This window comes from Triticum urartu, chromosome 7A, assembly GCF_056163025.1.
Source record: "Triticum urartu cultivar PI428250 chromosome 7A, HENAU_Tu73, whole genome shotgun sequence".
In the NCBI taxonomy this organism is placed as follows: Eukaryota; Viridiplantae; Streptophyta; class Magnoliopsida; order Poales; family Poaceae; genus Triticum; species Triticum urartu.
Genome location: NC_141879.1, coordinates 181,441,806 through 181,459,677, shown reverse-complemented (window position 1 = coordinate 181,459,677; position 17,872 = coordinate 181,441,806).

Genomic DNA, 17,872 nt, shown 5'->3' with positions numbered 1-17,872 from the left:
ATTTGGTTTTGTGTTGTTTGTTTCTTCACCGCAGGCTAGTTGGAACGTTGAGACGTAAAAGAAGGAGTTAGACATGACAAATTATTCGTGATGTAGAGCTGTCAACTTTAACGATCTTTGATGCAACTTTTGGTTTTACTTGGTCAACCTTTCTTTACGATGTCTATTTGCTTTCCTTTTTGAAAAGGAGGTCGAAACACTTGGCCTCTGCATTGTGTGATGCACACAGCCATATGATGTCTATTTTTTGCGATGTCGATTTGTTAGCGGTGTTTTTTTGTACCTTCAAACCTGTTGTAAATTAATAATTTGTTTTAGTATCTTCAAACCTGTTGTAAATTAATAAATTAAGTCACATAGTGTTCAAAAGTTTTGAGATAGCGGCTAAAGTTTTGGCTAACCGGTTTAATGACGTCTTGCCAATTCTTATCTCTGAGAAGCAAAGTGCTTTTGTGCCAGGACCGCTGATCAAGGATAGTGTCCTTATCTCTTATGGGTGTATACATTCCATCAGATAGAGGAAACGGAAAATGTGCCTATGTGCAGTAAAACTGGATATGACAAAGGCATATGACTGGGTACAATGGGCTTTTCTAGAATCTATGATGTCTAAATTGGGCTTGTCGAGGAGGTGGATTGAGATGATTATGAACTGTGTTAATTCTGTCAAGCTCTCTGTTCGGCTTAATAATGGAGTGTCAGATGTTTTTGCTACCTCTTGAGCACTACGTTGGTTTTCCCTTGAAGAGGAAAGGGTGATGCAGCAAAGTAGCGTAAGTATTTCCCTCAGTTTTTGAGAACCAAGGTATCAATCCAGTAGGAGGCTATGTGTGAGTCCCTCGCACCTACACAAAACAAATAAATCCTCGCAACCAACGCGATAAGGGGTTGTCAATCCCTACACGGTCACTTACGAGAGTGAGATCTGATAGATATGATAAGATAATATTTTTGGTATTTTTATGATAAAGATGCAAAATAAAATAGAAGGCAATGAAAATAACTAAGTGTTGGAAGATTAATATGATGGAAGATAGACCCGGGGGTCATAGGTTTCACTAGTAGCTTCTCTCAAGAGCATAAGTATTTTACGGAGGGTTAACAAATTACTATTGAGCAATTGAAAGGATTGAGCATAGTTATGAGAATATCTAGGTATGATCAATGTATATAGGCATCACGTCCGAGACAAGTAGACCGACTCCTGCCTGCATCTACTACTATTACTCCACACATCGACCGCTATCCAGCATGCATCTAGAGTATTAAGTTCATAAGAACAGATAACGCTTTAAGCAAGATGACATGATGTAGAGGGATAAACTCATGCAATATGATATAAACCCCATCTTGTTATCCTCGATGGCAACAATACAATACGTGCCTTGTTGCCCCTACTGTCACTGGGAAAGGACACCGCAAGATTGAACCCAAAGCTAAGCACTTCTCCCATTGCAAGAAAGATCAATCTAGTAGGCCAAACCAAACTGATAATTCGAAGAGACTTGCAAAGATAACCAATCATACATAAAAGAATTCACAGAAGATTCAAATATTGTTCATAGATAAACTTGATCATAAACCCACAATTCATCGGTCTCAACAAACACAGCGCAAAAGAAGATTACATCGAATAGATCTCCACAAGAGAGGGGGAGAACTTTGTATTGAGATATTGTTCCGAAAATCACGTTCCCGAAGGTTTCATTCCGTTTGGACTCTGTTTGATATTCTTTTTATGCGAAACTCTGAAATAGGCAAAAAACAGCAATTCTGGGCTGGGCCTCTGGTTAATAGGTTAGTCCCAAAAATAATATAAAAGTGAATAATAAAGCCCAATAATGTCCAAAACAGAAGATAATATAGCATGGAGCAATCAAAAATTATAGATACGTTGGAGACGTATCAAGCATCCCCAAGCTTAATTCCTGCTCGTCCTCGAGTAGGTAAATGATAAAAACAAAATTTTTGATGTGGAATGCTACTAGGCATAATTTCAATGTAATTCTTCTTAATTGTGGCATGAATACTCAGATCCAAAAGATTCAAGATAAACGTTTAATATTGACATAGAAATAATAATACTTCAAGCATACTAACCAAGCAATTATGTCTTCTCAAAATAACATGGCCAAAGAAAGTTCATCCCTACAAAATCATATAGTTTAGTCATGCTCCATTTTCGTCACACAAGAATGCTTTCATCATGCACAACCCCGATGACAAGCCAAGCAATTGTTTCATACTTTAGTAATCTCAAACTTTATAAACCTTCACGCAATACATGAGCGTGAGCCATGTATATAGCACTATGGGTGGAATAGAGTATAATGATGGGGGTTATGTGGAGAAGACAAAAAGGAGAAAGTCTCACATCAACGAGGCTAATCAATGAGCTATGGAGATGCCCATCGATTGATGTTAATGCAAGGAGTAGGGATTGCCATGCAACAGATGCACTAGAGCTATAAATGTATGAAATCTCAACAAAAGAAACTAGTGGGTGTGCATCCAACTTGCTTGCTTACGAAGACCTAGGGCACTTGAGGAGGCCCATTGTTGGAATATACAAGCCAAATTCTATAATGAAAAAAATTCCCACTAGTATATGAAAGCGACAAAACAAGAGACTCTCTATCATGAAGATCATGGTGCTACTTTGAAGCACAAGTGTGGAAAAAGGATAGTAGCATTGTCCCTAGTCATTTCCTTTTTTTGGCCTTCTTCTTTTTTTGGCCTTTCTCTTTTTTATTGGGACAATGCTCTATTAAATGATGATCATCACACTTCTATTTATTTATAACTCAATGATTACAACTCGATACTAGAACAAGGTATGCCTCTATATGAATGCCTCCGGCGGTGTACCGGGATATGCAATGAACCAAGAGTGACATGTATGAAAGAATTATGAACGGTGGCTTTGCCACAAATACTATGTCAACTACATGATCATGCTAAACAATATGACAATGATGAACGTGTCATGATAAACGGGATGGTGGAAAGTTGCATGGCAATATATCTCGGAATGGAAATGCCATAATAGGTAGGTATGGTGGCTGTTTTGAGGAAGATATAAGGAGGTTTATGTGTGAAAGAGCGTATCATATCACGGGGTTTGGATGCACCGGCGAAGTTTGCAGCAATTCTCAATGTGAGAAAGGGCAATGCACGGTACGGAAGATGCTAGCAATGATAGAAAGCTGAGAGTGCGTATAATCCATGGACTCAACATTAGTCATAAAGAACTCACATACTTATTACAAAAATCTACAAGTCATCAAAAACCAAGCACTACACACATGCTCCTAGGGGGATAGATTGGTAGGAAAAGACCATCGCTCGTCCCCGACCGCCATTCATAAGGAGGACAATCAAAGAACACCTCATGTTTCAAATTTGTTACATAACGTTTACCATACGTGCATGCTACGGGACTTGCAAACTTCAACACAAGTATTTCTCAAATTCACAACTACTCAACTAGCACAACTTTAATATCACTACCTCCATATCTCAAAACAATCATCAAGCATCAAACTTCTCTTAGTATTCAAAACACTCGTAAGAAAGTTTTTACTAATCTTGAATACCTAGCATATTAGGATTATTTAAGCAAATTACCATGCTATTTAAGACTCTCAAAATAATCTAAGTGAAGCATGAGAGATCAATAGTTTCTATAAAACAAATCCACCACCGTGCTCTAAAAGATATAAGTGAAATACTAGAGCAAAACTATATAACTCAAAAGATATAAGTGAAGCACATAGAGTATTCTAATAATTTTTGAATCATGTGTGTCTCTCTCAAAAGGTGTGTACAAAAAAGATGATTGTGGCAAACTAAAAAGCAAAGACTCAAATCATACAAGACGCTCCAAGCAAAACACATATCATGTGGTGAATGAAAATATAGCTCCAAGTAAAGTTACCGATGGAAGTAGACGAAAGAGGGGATGCCTTCCGGGGCATCCCCAAGCTTTGCCTTTTTGGTATCCTTAGATTATCTTGGGGGTGACATGGGCATCCCCAAGGTTAGGCTCTTGCCACTCCTTGTTCCATAATCCATCAAATCCTTACCCAAAACTTGAAAACTTCACAACACAAAACTTAAAGTAGAAAATCTCGTGAGCTCCGTTAGCGAAAGAAAACAAAAGACCACTTCAAGGTATTGTAATGAACTCACTCTTTATTTATATTAGTGTTAAACCTACTGTATTCCAACTTCTCTATGGTTTATAAACTCTTTTACTAGCCATAGATTCACCAAAATAAGCAAACAACACACAAAAACAGAATCTATCAAAAACAGAACAGTCTGTAGTAATCTATAGCTAGCGCAAGATCTGGAACCCCAAAATTCTAAAATAAATTTCTGGATGTGAGGAATTTATCTATTAATCATCTTAAAAAAATTAACTAAATAGAACTTTACAAATAAAAATGGCAGCAGTTCTCGTGAGCACTAAAGTTTCTATTTTTTACAGCAAGATTAACAATTCTTTCGCCAAGTCTTCCCAACGGTTCTACTTGGCACAAACACTAATTAAACACACAAAAACACAACCAAAACAGAGGCTAGATAAATTATTTATTACTAAACAGGAGCAAAAAGCAAGGAATAAAAATAAAATTGGGTTGCCTCCGAACAAGCGCTATCGTTTAACGCCCCTAGCTAGGCATAAAAGCAAGGATAGATCCAGGTATTGCCATCTTTGGTAGGCAATCCATAAGTGGCTCTCATAATAGATTCATAAGGTAATTTAATTTTCTTTCTAGGAACGTGTTCCATGCCTTTCCTTAACGGAAATTGGAATCTAATATTTCCTTCCTTCATATCAATAATTGCACCAATCGTTCTAAGGAAAGGTCTACCAAGAATAATAGGACATGAAGGATTGCAATCTATATCAAGAACAATAAAATCTACGGGCACATAGTTCCTATTTGCAACAATAATAAGATCATTAATTCTTCCCATAGGTTTCTTAATAGTGGAATCCGCAAGGTGCAAGTTTAAAGAGCAATCATCAAAATCACGGAAACCTAACAAATCACACAAAGTATTTGGAATTGTGGAAACACTAGCACCTAAATCACACAAAGCATAGAATTCATGATCTTTAATTTTAATTTTAATAGTTGGTTCCCACTCATCATGAAGTTTTCTAGGGATAGAAACTTCCAACTCAAGTTTTTCTTCATAAGATTGCATCAAAGCATCAATGATATGTTTGGTAAAAGCTTTATTTTGACTATAAGCATGGGGAGAATTTAGCATGGATTGCAACAACGAAATACAATCTATCAAAGAGTAGCTATCATAATTAAATTCCTTGAAATCCAAAATAGTAGGTTCATTAACATCTAGAGTTTTGATCTCTTCAATCCCACTTTTATCAAATTTAGCATCAATATCTAAAAACTCCGAATTTTTGGAACACCTTATAGGTAAAGGTGGATCATATTCAGTCCCATCATTATCAAGATTCATATTGCAAAACAAAGATTTAATAGGGGACACATCAATAACTTTTAGATCTTCATCTTTATTATCATGGAAACTAGGAGAACACGCTATTATAAAGGTGGATCACACAAAGCATAGAATTCATGATCTTCATCTTTATCTTCATCTTTGGCTCCGTCTCTGATCGTTTGGGGGTACTTAGGTATATATAGGAGGAAGGAGTACGTCGGTGGAGCAACAGGGGGCCCATGAGGGTGGAGGGCACGCCTGGGGGGGGGGGGGGTAGGCGCGCCCCCTACCTCGTGGCTTCCCTGTTGGTTGCTTGACGTAGGGTCCAAGTCTCCCGGATCATGTTCATTCCGAAAATCACGTTCCCGAAGGTTTCATTCCGTTTGATATTCTTTTTCCGCGAAACTCTGAAATAGGCAAAAAACAACAATTCTGTGCTGGGCATCCGGTTAATAGGTTAGTCCCAAAAATAATATAAAAGTGAATAATAAAGCCCAATAATGTCCAAAATAGAAGATAATATAGCATGGAGCAATCAAAAATTATAGATATGTTGGAGACGTATCAGTCTTTTCTCCATCCCGATATCTACGGCATGGTAACCCCCTATCCCCTTATTTGTTCCTTTTTGTGTTGAAGGTTTCTTTACTCTTCTCAATAGGGCTCAATGGGATAAGAGGATTCGGGGAGTTGATTTCGGGAGGGACGACCCTCATGTTACTCATTTGTTTTTTGCGGATGACATCATTGTGTTCCTAGAAGCGGATTATAACTCAAATTCTGCTAACTTATGAGGAGGCTTCTGGTCAAAGAGTCAATTTACAGAAATCTTCTATATTTTTTGGAAGGGGTTGTGTGGATACCACTAAGGAATCTTTGAAAAAAATTGTTAATATTTCTTCCGAAGCTCTCAGTGAGAGGTACCTTGGTTTGCCAACAGTGGTTGGGTGGTCAAAAGAGGGCTGTTTTAAGTATGTCAGGGAAATATCTAGTGCCAAAATGTCTGGTTGCAAGGGTCAAGTGATCTCTAAGAAAGGAATAGTGGTGTACGTTAAATCTATCCTACAAGCCACCCCTACATATGCTATGAGCTGATTTCAATTCACCAAGAAATTGTGCCGGAATCTAACATCTATCTCTTCAAACTTTTGGTGGAGAGCATAACATGGCAATCGTAAGGTGCATTGGGTTGCATGGGAGAATACGTGCAAGAGCAATACTGTGGGAGGGATGGGTTTTAGGGATTTGGAAGCTTTCAACAAACCTCTTCTTGCAAAAAAAGCGGGGGAGGCTCATTAATGTCCCAACTTCTTTGTGTGCTCGTGTTTTGAAAGCAAGACTCTACCCCATGTGTGATTTCATAGAGGTACCGGCCCCAAGGAGTGCATCCACTACATGGAAGAGCATCATTCATGGAGGCCTACTGCTAAAAGAAGGACTAGTTTGGCGTGTTGGTGATGGATCCAAAATCAAGGTGTGGACGAATAACTGGATTCCTAGAGAGGTGATGATGAGGCCGATTTGAGCAAAAGATGCACAAAATATTAGTCACGCTGATGATCTTGTAGACTACTCAGGGAAGAATTGGGATCTTCCAACCTTGCAGCGTGTGTTCCATGATAGTGATGTTGCAGACATAAGTCAAATTGCTACCGGAGGGCTGGGAAGAGACGATATGCTATCATGGATTTACACGAAGAATTGTCAATTCACTGTCTGATCGGCATATCATCTAGAGATGAAGATCAAGGAGTTGAGCTTGGGGGCCATAGAATGTTCTTCATCGGCGGCCATGCATGCTGGATGGAATTAGCTTTGGTGCACGAATGTCCATGGGAAGGCAAAAGTTCACTGTTGGAGGACGCTAAAGAATAGATTGGCGGTGGGTGTAGAGTTACATAGGCGTCATATAAAACCTGGTATATTCTGCTTAGCATGTGGGCGAGAAGAAACAATTCTACACCTTTTTGGAGGTGTCCCTATGCCAAGCTCTACTGGGAGCTTGTGCGCGAGAAGATAGGTATTAGTTCAGTTTTCTGTCCAGCGATCTTTGTACAGCCCCAACAACAACTTGCTAGATGGCTTCTTCACTGGTAGGGTAAGAATAAGGAAGTACGAGCTTATATCATTTGTGGTTGGCACGGAATGCAGCGAGAGAACACTATTTTCGAGCGGGCACAAGAGTTGGTTGAATGGGGTTTTAGACTGATTGACGAGTGGCTAAACGTTAATGCAACGAAGGGGACTGCCCCGGCCATGCAAAGGGATGATCGCTGGATGCCACCAGAGGACAGTTGGAACAAAATCAATTTAGATGGATTGCTAAAGAAGGACGGAACTTGAGGCGGAGCTGGTGCTGTAGTGCGTGATCATAATGGTATCTTCACCGCGGGTGCTTGCCATGCTTTTGCCCATGTTTCTGTTCCTGAAAATGTGGAGCTCTTAACCTGTCGAAGAGGGCCGCAGTTGGCATCTGAACTTGGTTTCTTCAAGTTTATGCTTGAAATAGATAACCAGGACGTGGCTCGAGTGCTAAATTCAAAGGATCTTGATCGCTCCAGGTTCGGTCCTTTCTTTCAGGAGATTAAGGGGATGCTATATGGCGTTGCCGAGGTTCGCATGGTCTGCGTTGAGTATATTGATTAATTAGAAAACATAGGATAGACTAAAAATTATTTCAGCTTGTCTTGTACTCCTATATATCTTTCCCTAATAATAAAGTGGCTATTGCTTCTGCCCGCTTGCTCGCCGTCACGGCGGTTTTGCAACAAAGTCCCTGTAGTTTTTGATAATTGAACCCGCTGTCCCATTTTAAGTGAGAAAGATTTTGTTTTGGAATTTCGCATGAGAAACCCTGTAGTTTTCTATATTCTACCCGTGGTCCTAAACGTTCTATAGCACGACGAAGACGAGCGGATCGGGCGCCGCGACAGTGAGCAAGCGGGCATCCACTCAGACTGATCACCACCCGCTCGCGATCAGCCTCATCTACTCAGTGCGACTGATCTGGCCCTTCGGTTGCGCGCGCCTTCGAAGATCCCGTGAAGACTGTCCCCGAGTATAGAGCGCCCTTCCACTGATCGAGCAACGGGCTGCCGCTACATTACGACATCGGGCCGCAGCGCTGCCGCCCTGTGGTCCTCCCCGCGACTGCACCGACTCACGCGTCGCCCCTTCGGGCCATAGTGTCGCGACACGCGGTCCCCGTTGCCGCCTCAAGGCCGTCCCCGTGGTTGCACCGACCCGCACTCCACCACTGCGCCGCCCCTTTCGCCCGTAGCGCCGCGGCCCGCGGTCCCTGCTGCCGCCCCGAAGCCTTCCTGCCGCCGCTTTGACCCGCTTACTGCCGCTGCGTCGCCCCTTCGGGCCGTAGCGCTGTGATACGTCCATTTTGCATCATGTTTTCTTACTGTTATTTATAATGTTTTTATCCATAATAATGTTTTGTGGAGTAATTCTAATACCTTTTCTCTCATAATTTGCAAGGAACACACCAAGAGGGAGAATTCTGGCAGCTGGAAATCTGGACCTGGAAAAGCTACGTCAGGCCACCTATTCTGCACAACTCCAAATGAGCTTAAACTTTACGGAGATTTTTTATGAATTATTTGAGAAATACTGGAGCCAATAAACACCAGAGGGGGGCTACCAGGTGGGCACAACCCACCTGGGCGCACCAGGCCCCCAAGCGCGCCCTGATGTGTTGTGGCCTCCTCGGCCCACCTCCGGTGCCCATCTTTTGGTATATAAGTGGTTTTTACCTAAAAAATAAATAAGAGGAGGACTTTTGGGATGAAGCGCCGCTGCCTCGAGGCGGAACTTGGGCAGGAGCACTTTTGCCCTCCGGCGGAGCGATTCCGCTGGGGGAACTTCCCTCCTGGAGGGGGAAATCATCGTCATCATCATCACCAACAACTCTCCCATCTTGGGGAGGGCAATCTCCATCAACATCTTCAACAACACCATCTCCTCTCAAATCCTAGTTCATCTCTTGTGTTCAATCTTGTTACCGGAACTATAGATTGGTACTTGTGGGTGACTAGTAGTGTTGATTACATCTTGTAGTTGATTACTATATGGTTTATTTGGTGGAAGTTTATATGTTCAGATCCATTATGCTATTTAATACCCCTCTGATATTGAGCATGATTATTAGTTATGAGTAGTTACTTTTGTTCTTGAGGTCACGGAAGAAATCATGTTGCAAGTAATCATGTGAACTTGATATGTGTTTGATATTTTGATAGTATGTATGTTGTTATTTCCTTAGTGGTGTCATGTGAACGTCGACTACATGACACTTCACCATATTTGGGCCTAAGGGAATGCATTGTGGAGTAGCAATTAGATGGTGGGTTGCGAGAGTGATAGAAGCTTAAACCCTAGTTTATGCGCTATTCTGTAAGGGACCGATTGGATCCAAAAGTTTAATGCTATGGTTAGAATTTATTCTTAATACTTTTCTCATAGTTGCGGATGCTTGCGGGAGGGTTAATCATAAGTAGGAGGTTTGTTCGAGTAAGAAAATCACCTAAGCATCGGTCCACCCACATATCAAATTATCAAAGTACTGAACACGAATTAAACCAACATGATGGAAGTGACTAGATGAAATTACCGTGTACCCTCAAGAACGCTTTGCTTATCATAAGAGACCGTTTTGGCCTGTCCTTTGCCTCAAAAGGATTGGGATACCTTGCTGCTCTTTTGTTACTATTATCATTACTTGCTCGCTACAAAGTATCTTGCTATCAAACTACTCGCTACTTACAATTTCATCACTTGCAGACAATACCTTACCGGAAACTACTTGTCATTTCCTTCTACTCGTCGTTGGGTTTGGCACTCTTACTTATCGAAAAGAGCTACAATTGATCCCCTATACTTGTGGGTCATCAAGGCTATTTTCTGGCGCCGTTGCCGGGGATTGAAGCGCCTTTGGTAAGTGGAATTTGGTAAGAAAACATTTATATAGTGTGTTGAAATTTATTGTCACTTCACTAGTGCAGGATGCTGCTAACGCGCCACTACGATCAGAGACCCTTCGATGAAACTATGTGCGATGCCATAATCGAAAACGGTGGTTTAAAAAACCATCAAAAAAGGTTCAAAACGTTTGCGATGGAGGATGCATCAAACACGGTTTAGATTTTAGTTGCGTGTGCGATTGAGGGCATACAGTTCGGTTCAGTTAACTGTTTGCGATGAGGAGGAACAAAAGAAATGGGCAGCCAGATGAAGGTGTGTGCGATGTACATCATACGGTTCACTCGGATGAACTGTTTGTGATTAGGCAACACAAAAGAAACAGTCAGCCAGATCAAGGTGTGTGTGATATACGACATGCGGTTCACTCGGATGAACGGTTTGCGTTAACTTTTACTCTCACATGTCTCACAAGCCAGCGTCAGCCCTGAAGACCATCCCCCTCATCTGGCCCTTTGCTGTTTGGGGACTGGATATGGTTGGACCACTGAGAACTGGCAGGAGCGGCTTCACTCATGTGCTCGTTGTAGTCGACAAGTTCACCAAATGGATCGAAGCTAAACCTATCAAGAACCTTGATGCTAGCACCGCTGTCAGTTTTATCAGAGAATTGACATTCAGATATGGAGTCCCACACAGCATCATCACGGACAACGGATCGAACTTCGATTCCGATGAGTTCAGAGCTTCTTGCGCCTCTCAGGGCACTCGAGTCGACTATGCTTCTGTCGCTCACCCGCAGTCGAACGGACAAGCAGAAAGAGCCAACGGCCTAATTCTCAAAGGACTAAAACCCCGACTGATGCGTGATCTCAAACACGCAGCAAGCGCTTGGGTTGATGAACTTCTGTCAGTTCTGTGGGGTTTGAGGACAACTCCTAACCGGTCGAACGGACGAACTCCTTTCTTCTTAGTCTATGGAGCTGAAGCTGTCCTGCCAAGTGACCTGCTCCACAATGCACCCCGAGTTGAGCTCTTTTCCGAAGAGGAAGTAGAGCAGGCCCGACAAGATTCAGTCGATCTCTTAGAGGAGGAAAGAGAGATGGCCTTGATCCAATCGACCATTTATCAGCAAGACCTGCGTCGATTCCACGCCAGAAATGTGAGGGGTCGAGCCTTTCAAGAAGGAGACCTGGTTCTTCGAGTGGATCAATAGAAACCACACAAGCTTGCCCCGACTTGGGAGGGCCCCTTCATCATCACCAAAGTTCTCCACAACGGAGCATACCATCTTTACAGTATTGAGCATCAGAAAGATGAGCCACGAGCTTGGAACGCGGAGCTGCTCCGCCCCTTTTATACTTAAGCACTCGTTCGAATAAAATGTAATAAGAAACACCTTTGTAATTTGTTTATCAAAGACAAGAGCTTATGGTCCTATCATTCGATTTTTGTGTTCTTATTTACTTCTGAAATCCCCCAGTGGGTGGGCTTGGTTGCGAATCCATTTCGCGTAAGTTTGAAAAAAAAATCCTACCAAGTGGAGAGCAATCCTCCCACTCGGGGCTTAGCTACAGTCCATCACTCGCCTAAGTTCTCTCACTAGGAGACTTAGCTGCAGTCCAGTACTCGCCTAAGTTTGAAAAAAATCCTACCGAGTGGAGAGCAACCCTCCCACTCGGGGGCTTAGCTGCAGTCCAGCACTCGCCTAAGTTCTCTCACTAGGAGACTTAGCTGCAGCCCAGTACTCGCCTAAGTTTGAAAAAAATCCTACCAAGTGGAGAGCAACCCTCCCACTCGGGGGCTTAGCTGCAGTCCAGCACTCGCCTAAGTTCTCTCACTAGGAGACTTAGCTGCAGTCCAGTACTCGCCTAAGTTTGAAAAAAATCCTACCGAGTGGAGAGCAACCCTCCCACTCGGGGGCTTAGCTACAGTCCAGCACTCGCCTAAGTTCTCTCACTAGGAGACTTAGCTGTAGTCCAGTACTCGCCTAAGTTTGAAAAAATTCCTACCAAGTGGAGAGCAACCTCCCACTCGGGGGCTTACCTGCAGTCCAGCACTCGCCTAAGTTCTCTCACTAGGAGACTTAGCTGCAGTCCAGTACTCGCCTAAGTTTGAAAAAATCCTACCGAGTGGAGAGCAACCCTCCCACTCGGGGGCTTAGCTGCAATCCAGCACTCGCCTAAGTTCTCTCACTAGGAGACTTAGCTGCAGTCCAGTACTCGCCTAAGTTTGAAAAAATCCTACCGAGTGGAGAGCAGCCCTCCCACTCGGGGGTCTTAGCTGCAGTCCAGTACTCGCCTAAGTACCCCTATCCGCAAGGACGACGAGGTGCAGGTCGACTGCAACTTTCTCCTTCGGAGCAACGGCACAAGTACAACGTCTACTCCATCCCTATCCGCAAGGACGACGAGGTGCAGGTCGACTGCAACCTTCTCCTTCGGAGCTACGGCACAAGTACAACGTCCGCTCCATCCCTATCCGCAAGGACGATGAGGTGCAGGTCGACTGCAACCTTCTCCTTCCAAGCTACGGCACAAGTACAACGTCCGCTCCATCCCTATCCGCAAGGACGACGAGGTGCAGGTCGACTGCAACCTTCTCCTTCAGAGCTACAGTACAAGTACAACGTCCGCTCCATCCCTATCCGCAAGGACGACGAAACGCAGGTCGACTGGAGCCGCCGCCTCAGAGCTGCGTCTCCAGCGCAAAGACTATTCCAAGCAGTGAGCAAAGTCCATTCAAAGGCAAACGCAAGCACATTCGGAAATAAACCAAATTTAGATAAATCCTAAAAGTTCCGAGCAGCAAATCAAAAGTGCTCGGGCATCAAGCCCGAAGGAGTTCAACGGTTACAACAATCACTCGGCATTCCGAGGCAAATTTAAAGCAGATTCAAGTTTCATAAGTTTGTTCACTCGGCTGGAGGAGGACTGGCAGGCTCCACAAATGAGTCCAGGTCGATCCCATCAGGGATCCCAGTGGCGGCACCAATGAAAGTCTCCATGAAGGACTGGAAGTCATGCTTTTTGGTGTTAGCGACTTTGATCGCAGCCAGCTTGTCTTCACGAACTTCCTTACAATGGACTCGCACCAAGGACAGCACCACGTCAGCACCACACCGGGCGGAGGATTTCTTCCATTCTTGCACTCGGTCAGGGATTTCGTTCAGTCGAGTCATCAGGGATTCCAGGTCATTCTGAAGCGTCGCCTCCGGCCAAAGCGATGAGTCGATTCGGGAGACTACCTCCTTCAGGCGCGAGAGGTAGCTTGTGGCGTTGGCGATACGGGACTCCAGTCGGAGCACGTTCATTGCAGTTTCATCGCAGACTGGAGAAGCGATAGGGTCCAGACCCATCTCGACCCTTCCAGTTTCCTCGTCGAAGTCTTGACAGAATTCTGCAGCAAAAATTAGTCAATCGACCGAGTAAGATCCGATCGCAAGCATCAACACAGTCGGATTAAAAGAAATACCTTCCAGCGTGAGATAAAGCTTCTTGGCAAGAGTCCTCAGATAAGCTTCCGTGTCATTCCTCTTGCGGACCGCAGACTCCAGCTTTTCATTCAGGGCGACCTTGTCCTTCTTCAGACTGGTCACTTCGCGGTTAGCTTCATTAAGACAAGATTTCAGTTTGATCACCTCTCCTTCCAGCGTTCCGATTGAAGCAAGCTTCTGGTCTGCGAGAGCAGTTTTATATTGGGCTGCTTTTTGCGCGGCAGCGAGGTCCGAGTCCTTCTTCTCCAGAGCCAACTTCATTTTCTCTACAGAAGAAGCAATCGAATCAAAGAAGAGATCAAAGAAATGTATTGAAAGTCAGTCGACAGTCAGTTACCTTCTATACCAGCGGCTTCATCTTGAGCTTTCTTCAGATTTTGCTGGGCTAATTCCAAGTCGAGGTTGAGTTGCCTCTGCTTCTCCTCAAGTTCAGCAAACTTAGAAATGAGAGTGCAAGACTTCTGCAGAAGGCAAAAGACGGATCAGTCGATAAGATCAAAAGTTGTTTACTTCCGAGTGAATAAAACCTAAAGAAGTTCGTTTAGACCCCAGCCGACTACACACAGTCGACTGCGGTCTCAGGGGCTACACCCAGCTGGTGCACTTGGCGTGCCCCCGCTGGTTAAGACTCAACTCGACCGGTCCGCCTGGCCAAAAAAAACTGCTCAGACCACAGCCGACTGCCAGTAGTCGACTGCGGTCTCGGGGACTACACCCAGTGGGTGCACTTGGCGTGCCCCCACCGATTCAGATCCCACTCGCCCAGACCGAGTGGAAGAACGAAACTACTCGACCGGTCCGCCTGAGTCGAGTGTAAGGAGTACAAAAGAAGGGAAAGAAGAACTCAGACCCTAGTCGACTGCCAGCAGTCGACCGCGGTCTCGGGGACTACACCCAGTGGGTGCACTTAGCGTGCCCCCACCGGTTCAGATCCCACTCGCCCAGACCGAGTGGAAGAACGAAACTACCATAAACAACAAAACACCCAGTGGGTGCTCTAATTCGATGCAAACAATAGGAGATTGTGTAGAAGAAGGTTTTTCGAGTAACATTTCCTCATAGAGCAAAAATAGTTGGAAAGTATACTCACCTGGACATTGGCCCGAAGAGCAGCGCTGGCGTCGTAGGCAGCCTGGCTGTTCTCATGCACTGTCTTCACCCGCTCCATCATCATGTCAGCTTGTCGGATGACTTCCGCAGCCGCTTCCGACTGGTTGTCTGGGACGGGGTAGCTGGTGAAGAAGTGAGCAGACGACCCAGATTAAGGTGTGTGTGATGTACACCATACGGTTTACTCGAATGAACTGTTTGTGATTAGGCAACACAAAAGAAACGGTCAGCCAGATCAAAGGTGTGTGCGATATACGACATGCGGTTCACTCGGCCTTGTCGTCAGTGTGTGACCTCTGTGGCAACCGTCCGCTCCTCACTAGCCTCTTCTTGTACCGTGGCAACCGTCCACTATCGTGGTTCTAGGACTGACAGTAGAATAGGGGGGTAGGAATGTAGAGGCAAGATCCTAGCTATGGAGGAGTTGTACACACAAGTTTTACGAGTTCAGGCCCTTCTCGGAGGAAGTAACAGCCCTACGTCTCGGAGCCCGGAGGCGGTTGACTGAATATATATGTGTGAACTACAGAAAGTGTGAACCCCCGTCCCAGAGGAGGGGGGTGGCTTATATAGAGTGTGCCAGGACCCCTGCTCCCCTCCGTTACACAGGGTTCAACGTTCATAAAAGAGGAGTGTTACTGGTAACGTCTGCAGTAAAGTGTTATAAATGCCCATAAAGCTATGGTTTAAGTCTTGACCGTTGCAGAGTGGAGAGTTTCCCATCTTCTGGTGGTCGAGTGTCTTCAAGGTGGTCGAGTGAGCACATCTTCATGGTCGAGTGGATGATGGTTTCTCTTCGACTGCTTCTGATTCTTTGTAGAGATGTCCTTGGGGAGGGTATGTTGGACAGATCCATGACCCTACCCTAGGTACATAGCTTCATCATTAGCCCCCGAATGGATCAGGGTTTTAGTGAGGAAGGAGTCGGGAATACTTCCGACCCATTCTTTGTGCTATGAGTATATCTTGTTTTGGAGCAATGAGTTAAGGTGATGACGTCGACTCCTTTCTCAGTCGCCTTGGTCCATTCTTGGTTTTTGTCGAGTGAATTTTCATGGTAGAATTCCGAATGATGATGTAGAGGATGTTTGTCTTCAGTCTGACAGGTTGTTCTTCTCTCCGCGGATATCGCGGGATTCGAATTTTGGGAAGTGCGCCAGACGGACGGAACCGAGGTTATCGGGACGGATTAGGCAAGTCTCCTCGATCCCCGTGCCACCTTTTTCGCCACGTACTGCGCGCACGACTGTTGCGGGATTTGTTTAGATCGCCTGGGTCCACCAGTCAGTCACTCGGATGACGTCCTTATAAAAGGCTCCGGACCAGGCCTCTGTCCCGTGCGCTCCCATTCTCTCTTCTTCTTCTCCCAATCTCTCCGCCACGCTCGCTTCCGCCCTCGCCGCTTGACCTTTGCTCGAGCTCGACCCGTCGCCATGGGGAATGAGAGGACGGTGGCGCTGGAACGCGCGAAGAAGGCGACAATGAAGGCGAAGGGCAAACGGACCAGCCGGGGCGGATCCTCGTTGAGATCTGGCCTGCCGGCGGGCTGGATCCAGGGCGACTGGATCCGCTCGACAATCACCTAGGACGACCTCGATGACCTGGTGGAGGGGGGACTGATCCCCCACAAGTCGGCACGGCTCCCGGGGAACAAAACCGAGCCGCAGCCAAGGGAGGGTGAGTGTGTTCTCCTCGCCACCCACGTAGATCACGGATTCTCACTGCCTCCCCATCCTTTCTTCCGGGGTTTTTTGAACTTCTTTGGGGCTCAACTCCACCATTTCACTCCAAACACCATAGTCTATCTGGCCACTTTTGTGTCGATGTGCGAAAACTTCTTGGGCTGTCGACCGCACTGGGGTCTTTTCAAACACATCTTCACCAGCCGCTCCCAGTCGGTCAAAAAGGCCAAGTCGAGTGACGAGAAGACACAAGTGATCCAGATGTGCGGGGGTCTGGGGATCCAGATGAGGAGCAAGAGTACTTTCCCAGCCATGATTCTTCTCGACTCTGTTCGGGGCTGGCAGTCGACTTGGTTCTACTGCAAGGATCAGCCGACCCCGGGTCAGTTGACTGGACTTCCTCCCTTTTCCTTGGCTCGAGTGGAGAAGCCCGCCCCCTGAAGGTAGTTCCAGAAGAGAAGGCGCAGGTCAAGGTGCTGGTCGAGCGGGTCGTCCATCTTGTCCGCGACGGGGTGACCGGGATGGACCTGCTGGAGGTCTTTCTCGGTCGACGCATCCAACCTCTTTAGGCGCGCGATCATCCGATGTGGATGTACTCTGGGCTCGAGGATTCCACTCGGATCCACCCGGAGGACGTCAGCGAGGATACCTTGGAGAAGTGGTTGATGGGGATCACCAGCAACAAAGACAACCCTCGGGGGACTAGGAGGGTGATTCCATTCGACCACTCGCACCAGCCGGAGCAGGTATAATTCTGTTTTATCAAGTATCTTTCCGATTCACCGAGTGATAACTTGTTTATGGTCGATTGAATTTCCTTTGATCGTTGTCCTTTCAGGCCCTCATCGACATGTACTCAATGCCCAACGGAGTACAAGACCAAGAGACCGAGGAAGAAGCGAGCGGTGGCGAGAGCGGCGAGGAGCATTCGGATGCCGAGGAGGACGAGGAGAGCGATGAATCGACTGATGACGAAGAAGTCGACTTGCCTCCTCGCAGGGAGAGGACATCCAAACATGCTCACGACCCGGTGAGCGCTCTAGACCTGGTGGCCGCGTCGCTTGGACAGTCTTCGAAGCGTCCCAGGACGTCTTCTCCAGCGCCGACTGAGAAGGCTCCCAAGCAAACCAAAGTTGCGCCACCTCCAGCACCGAAAGCACCGAAAGCTACCTCC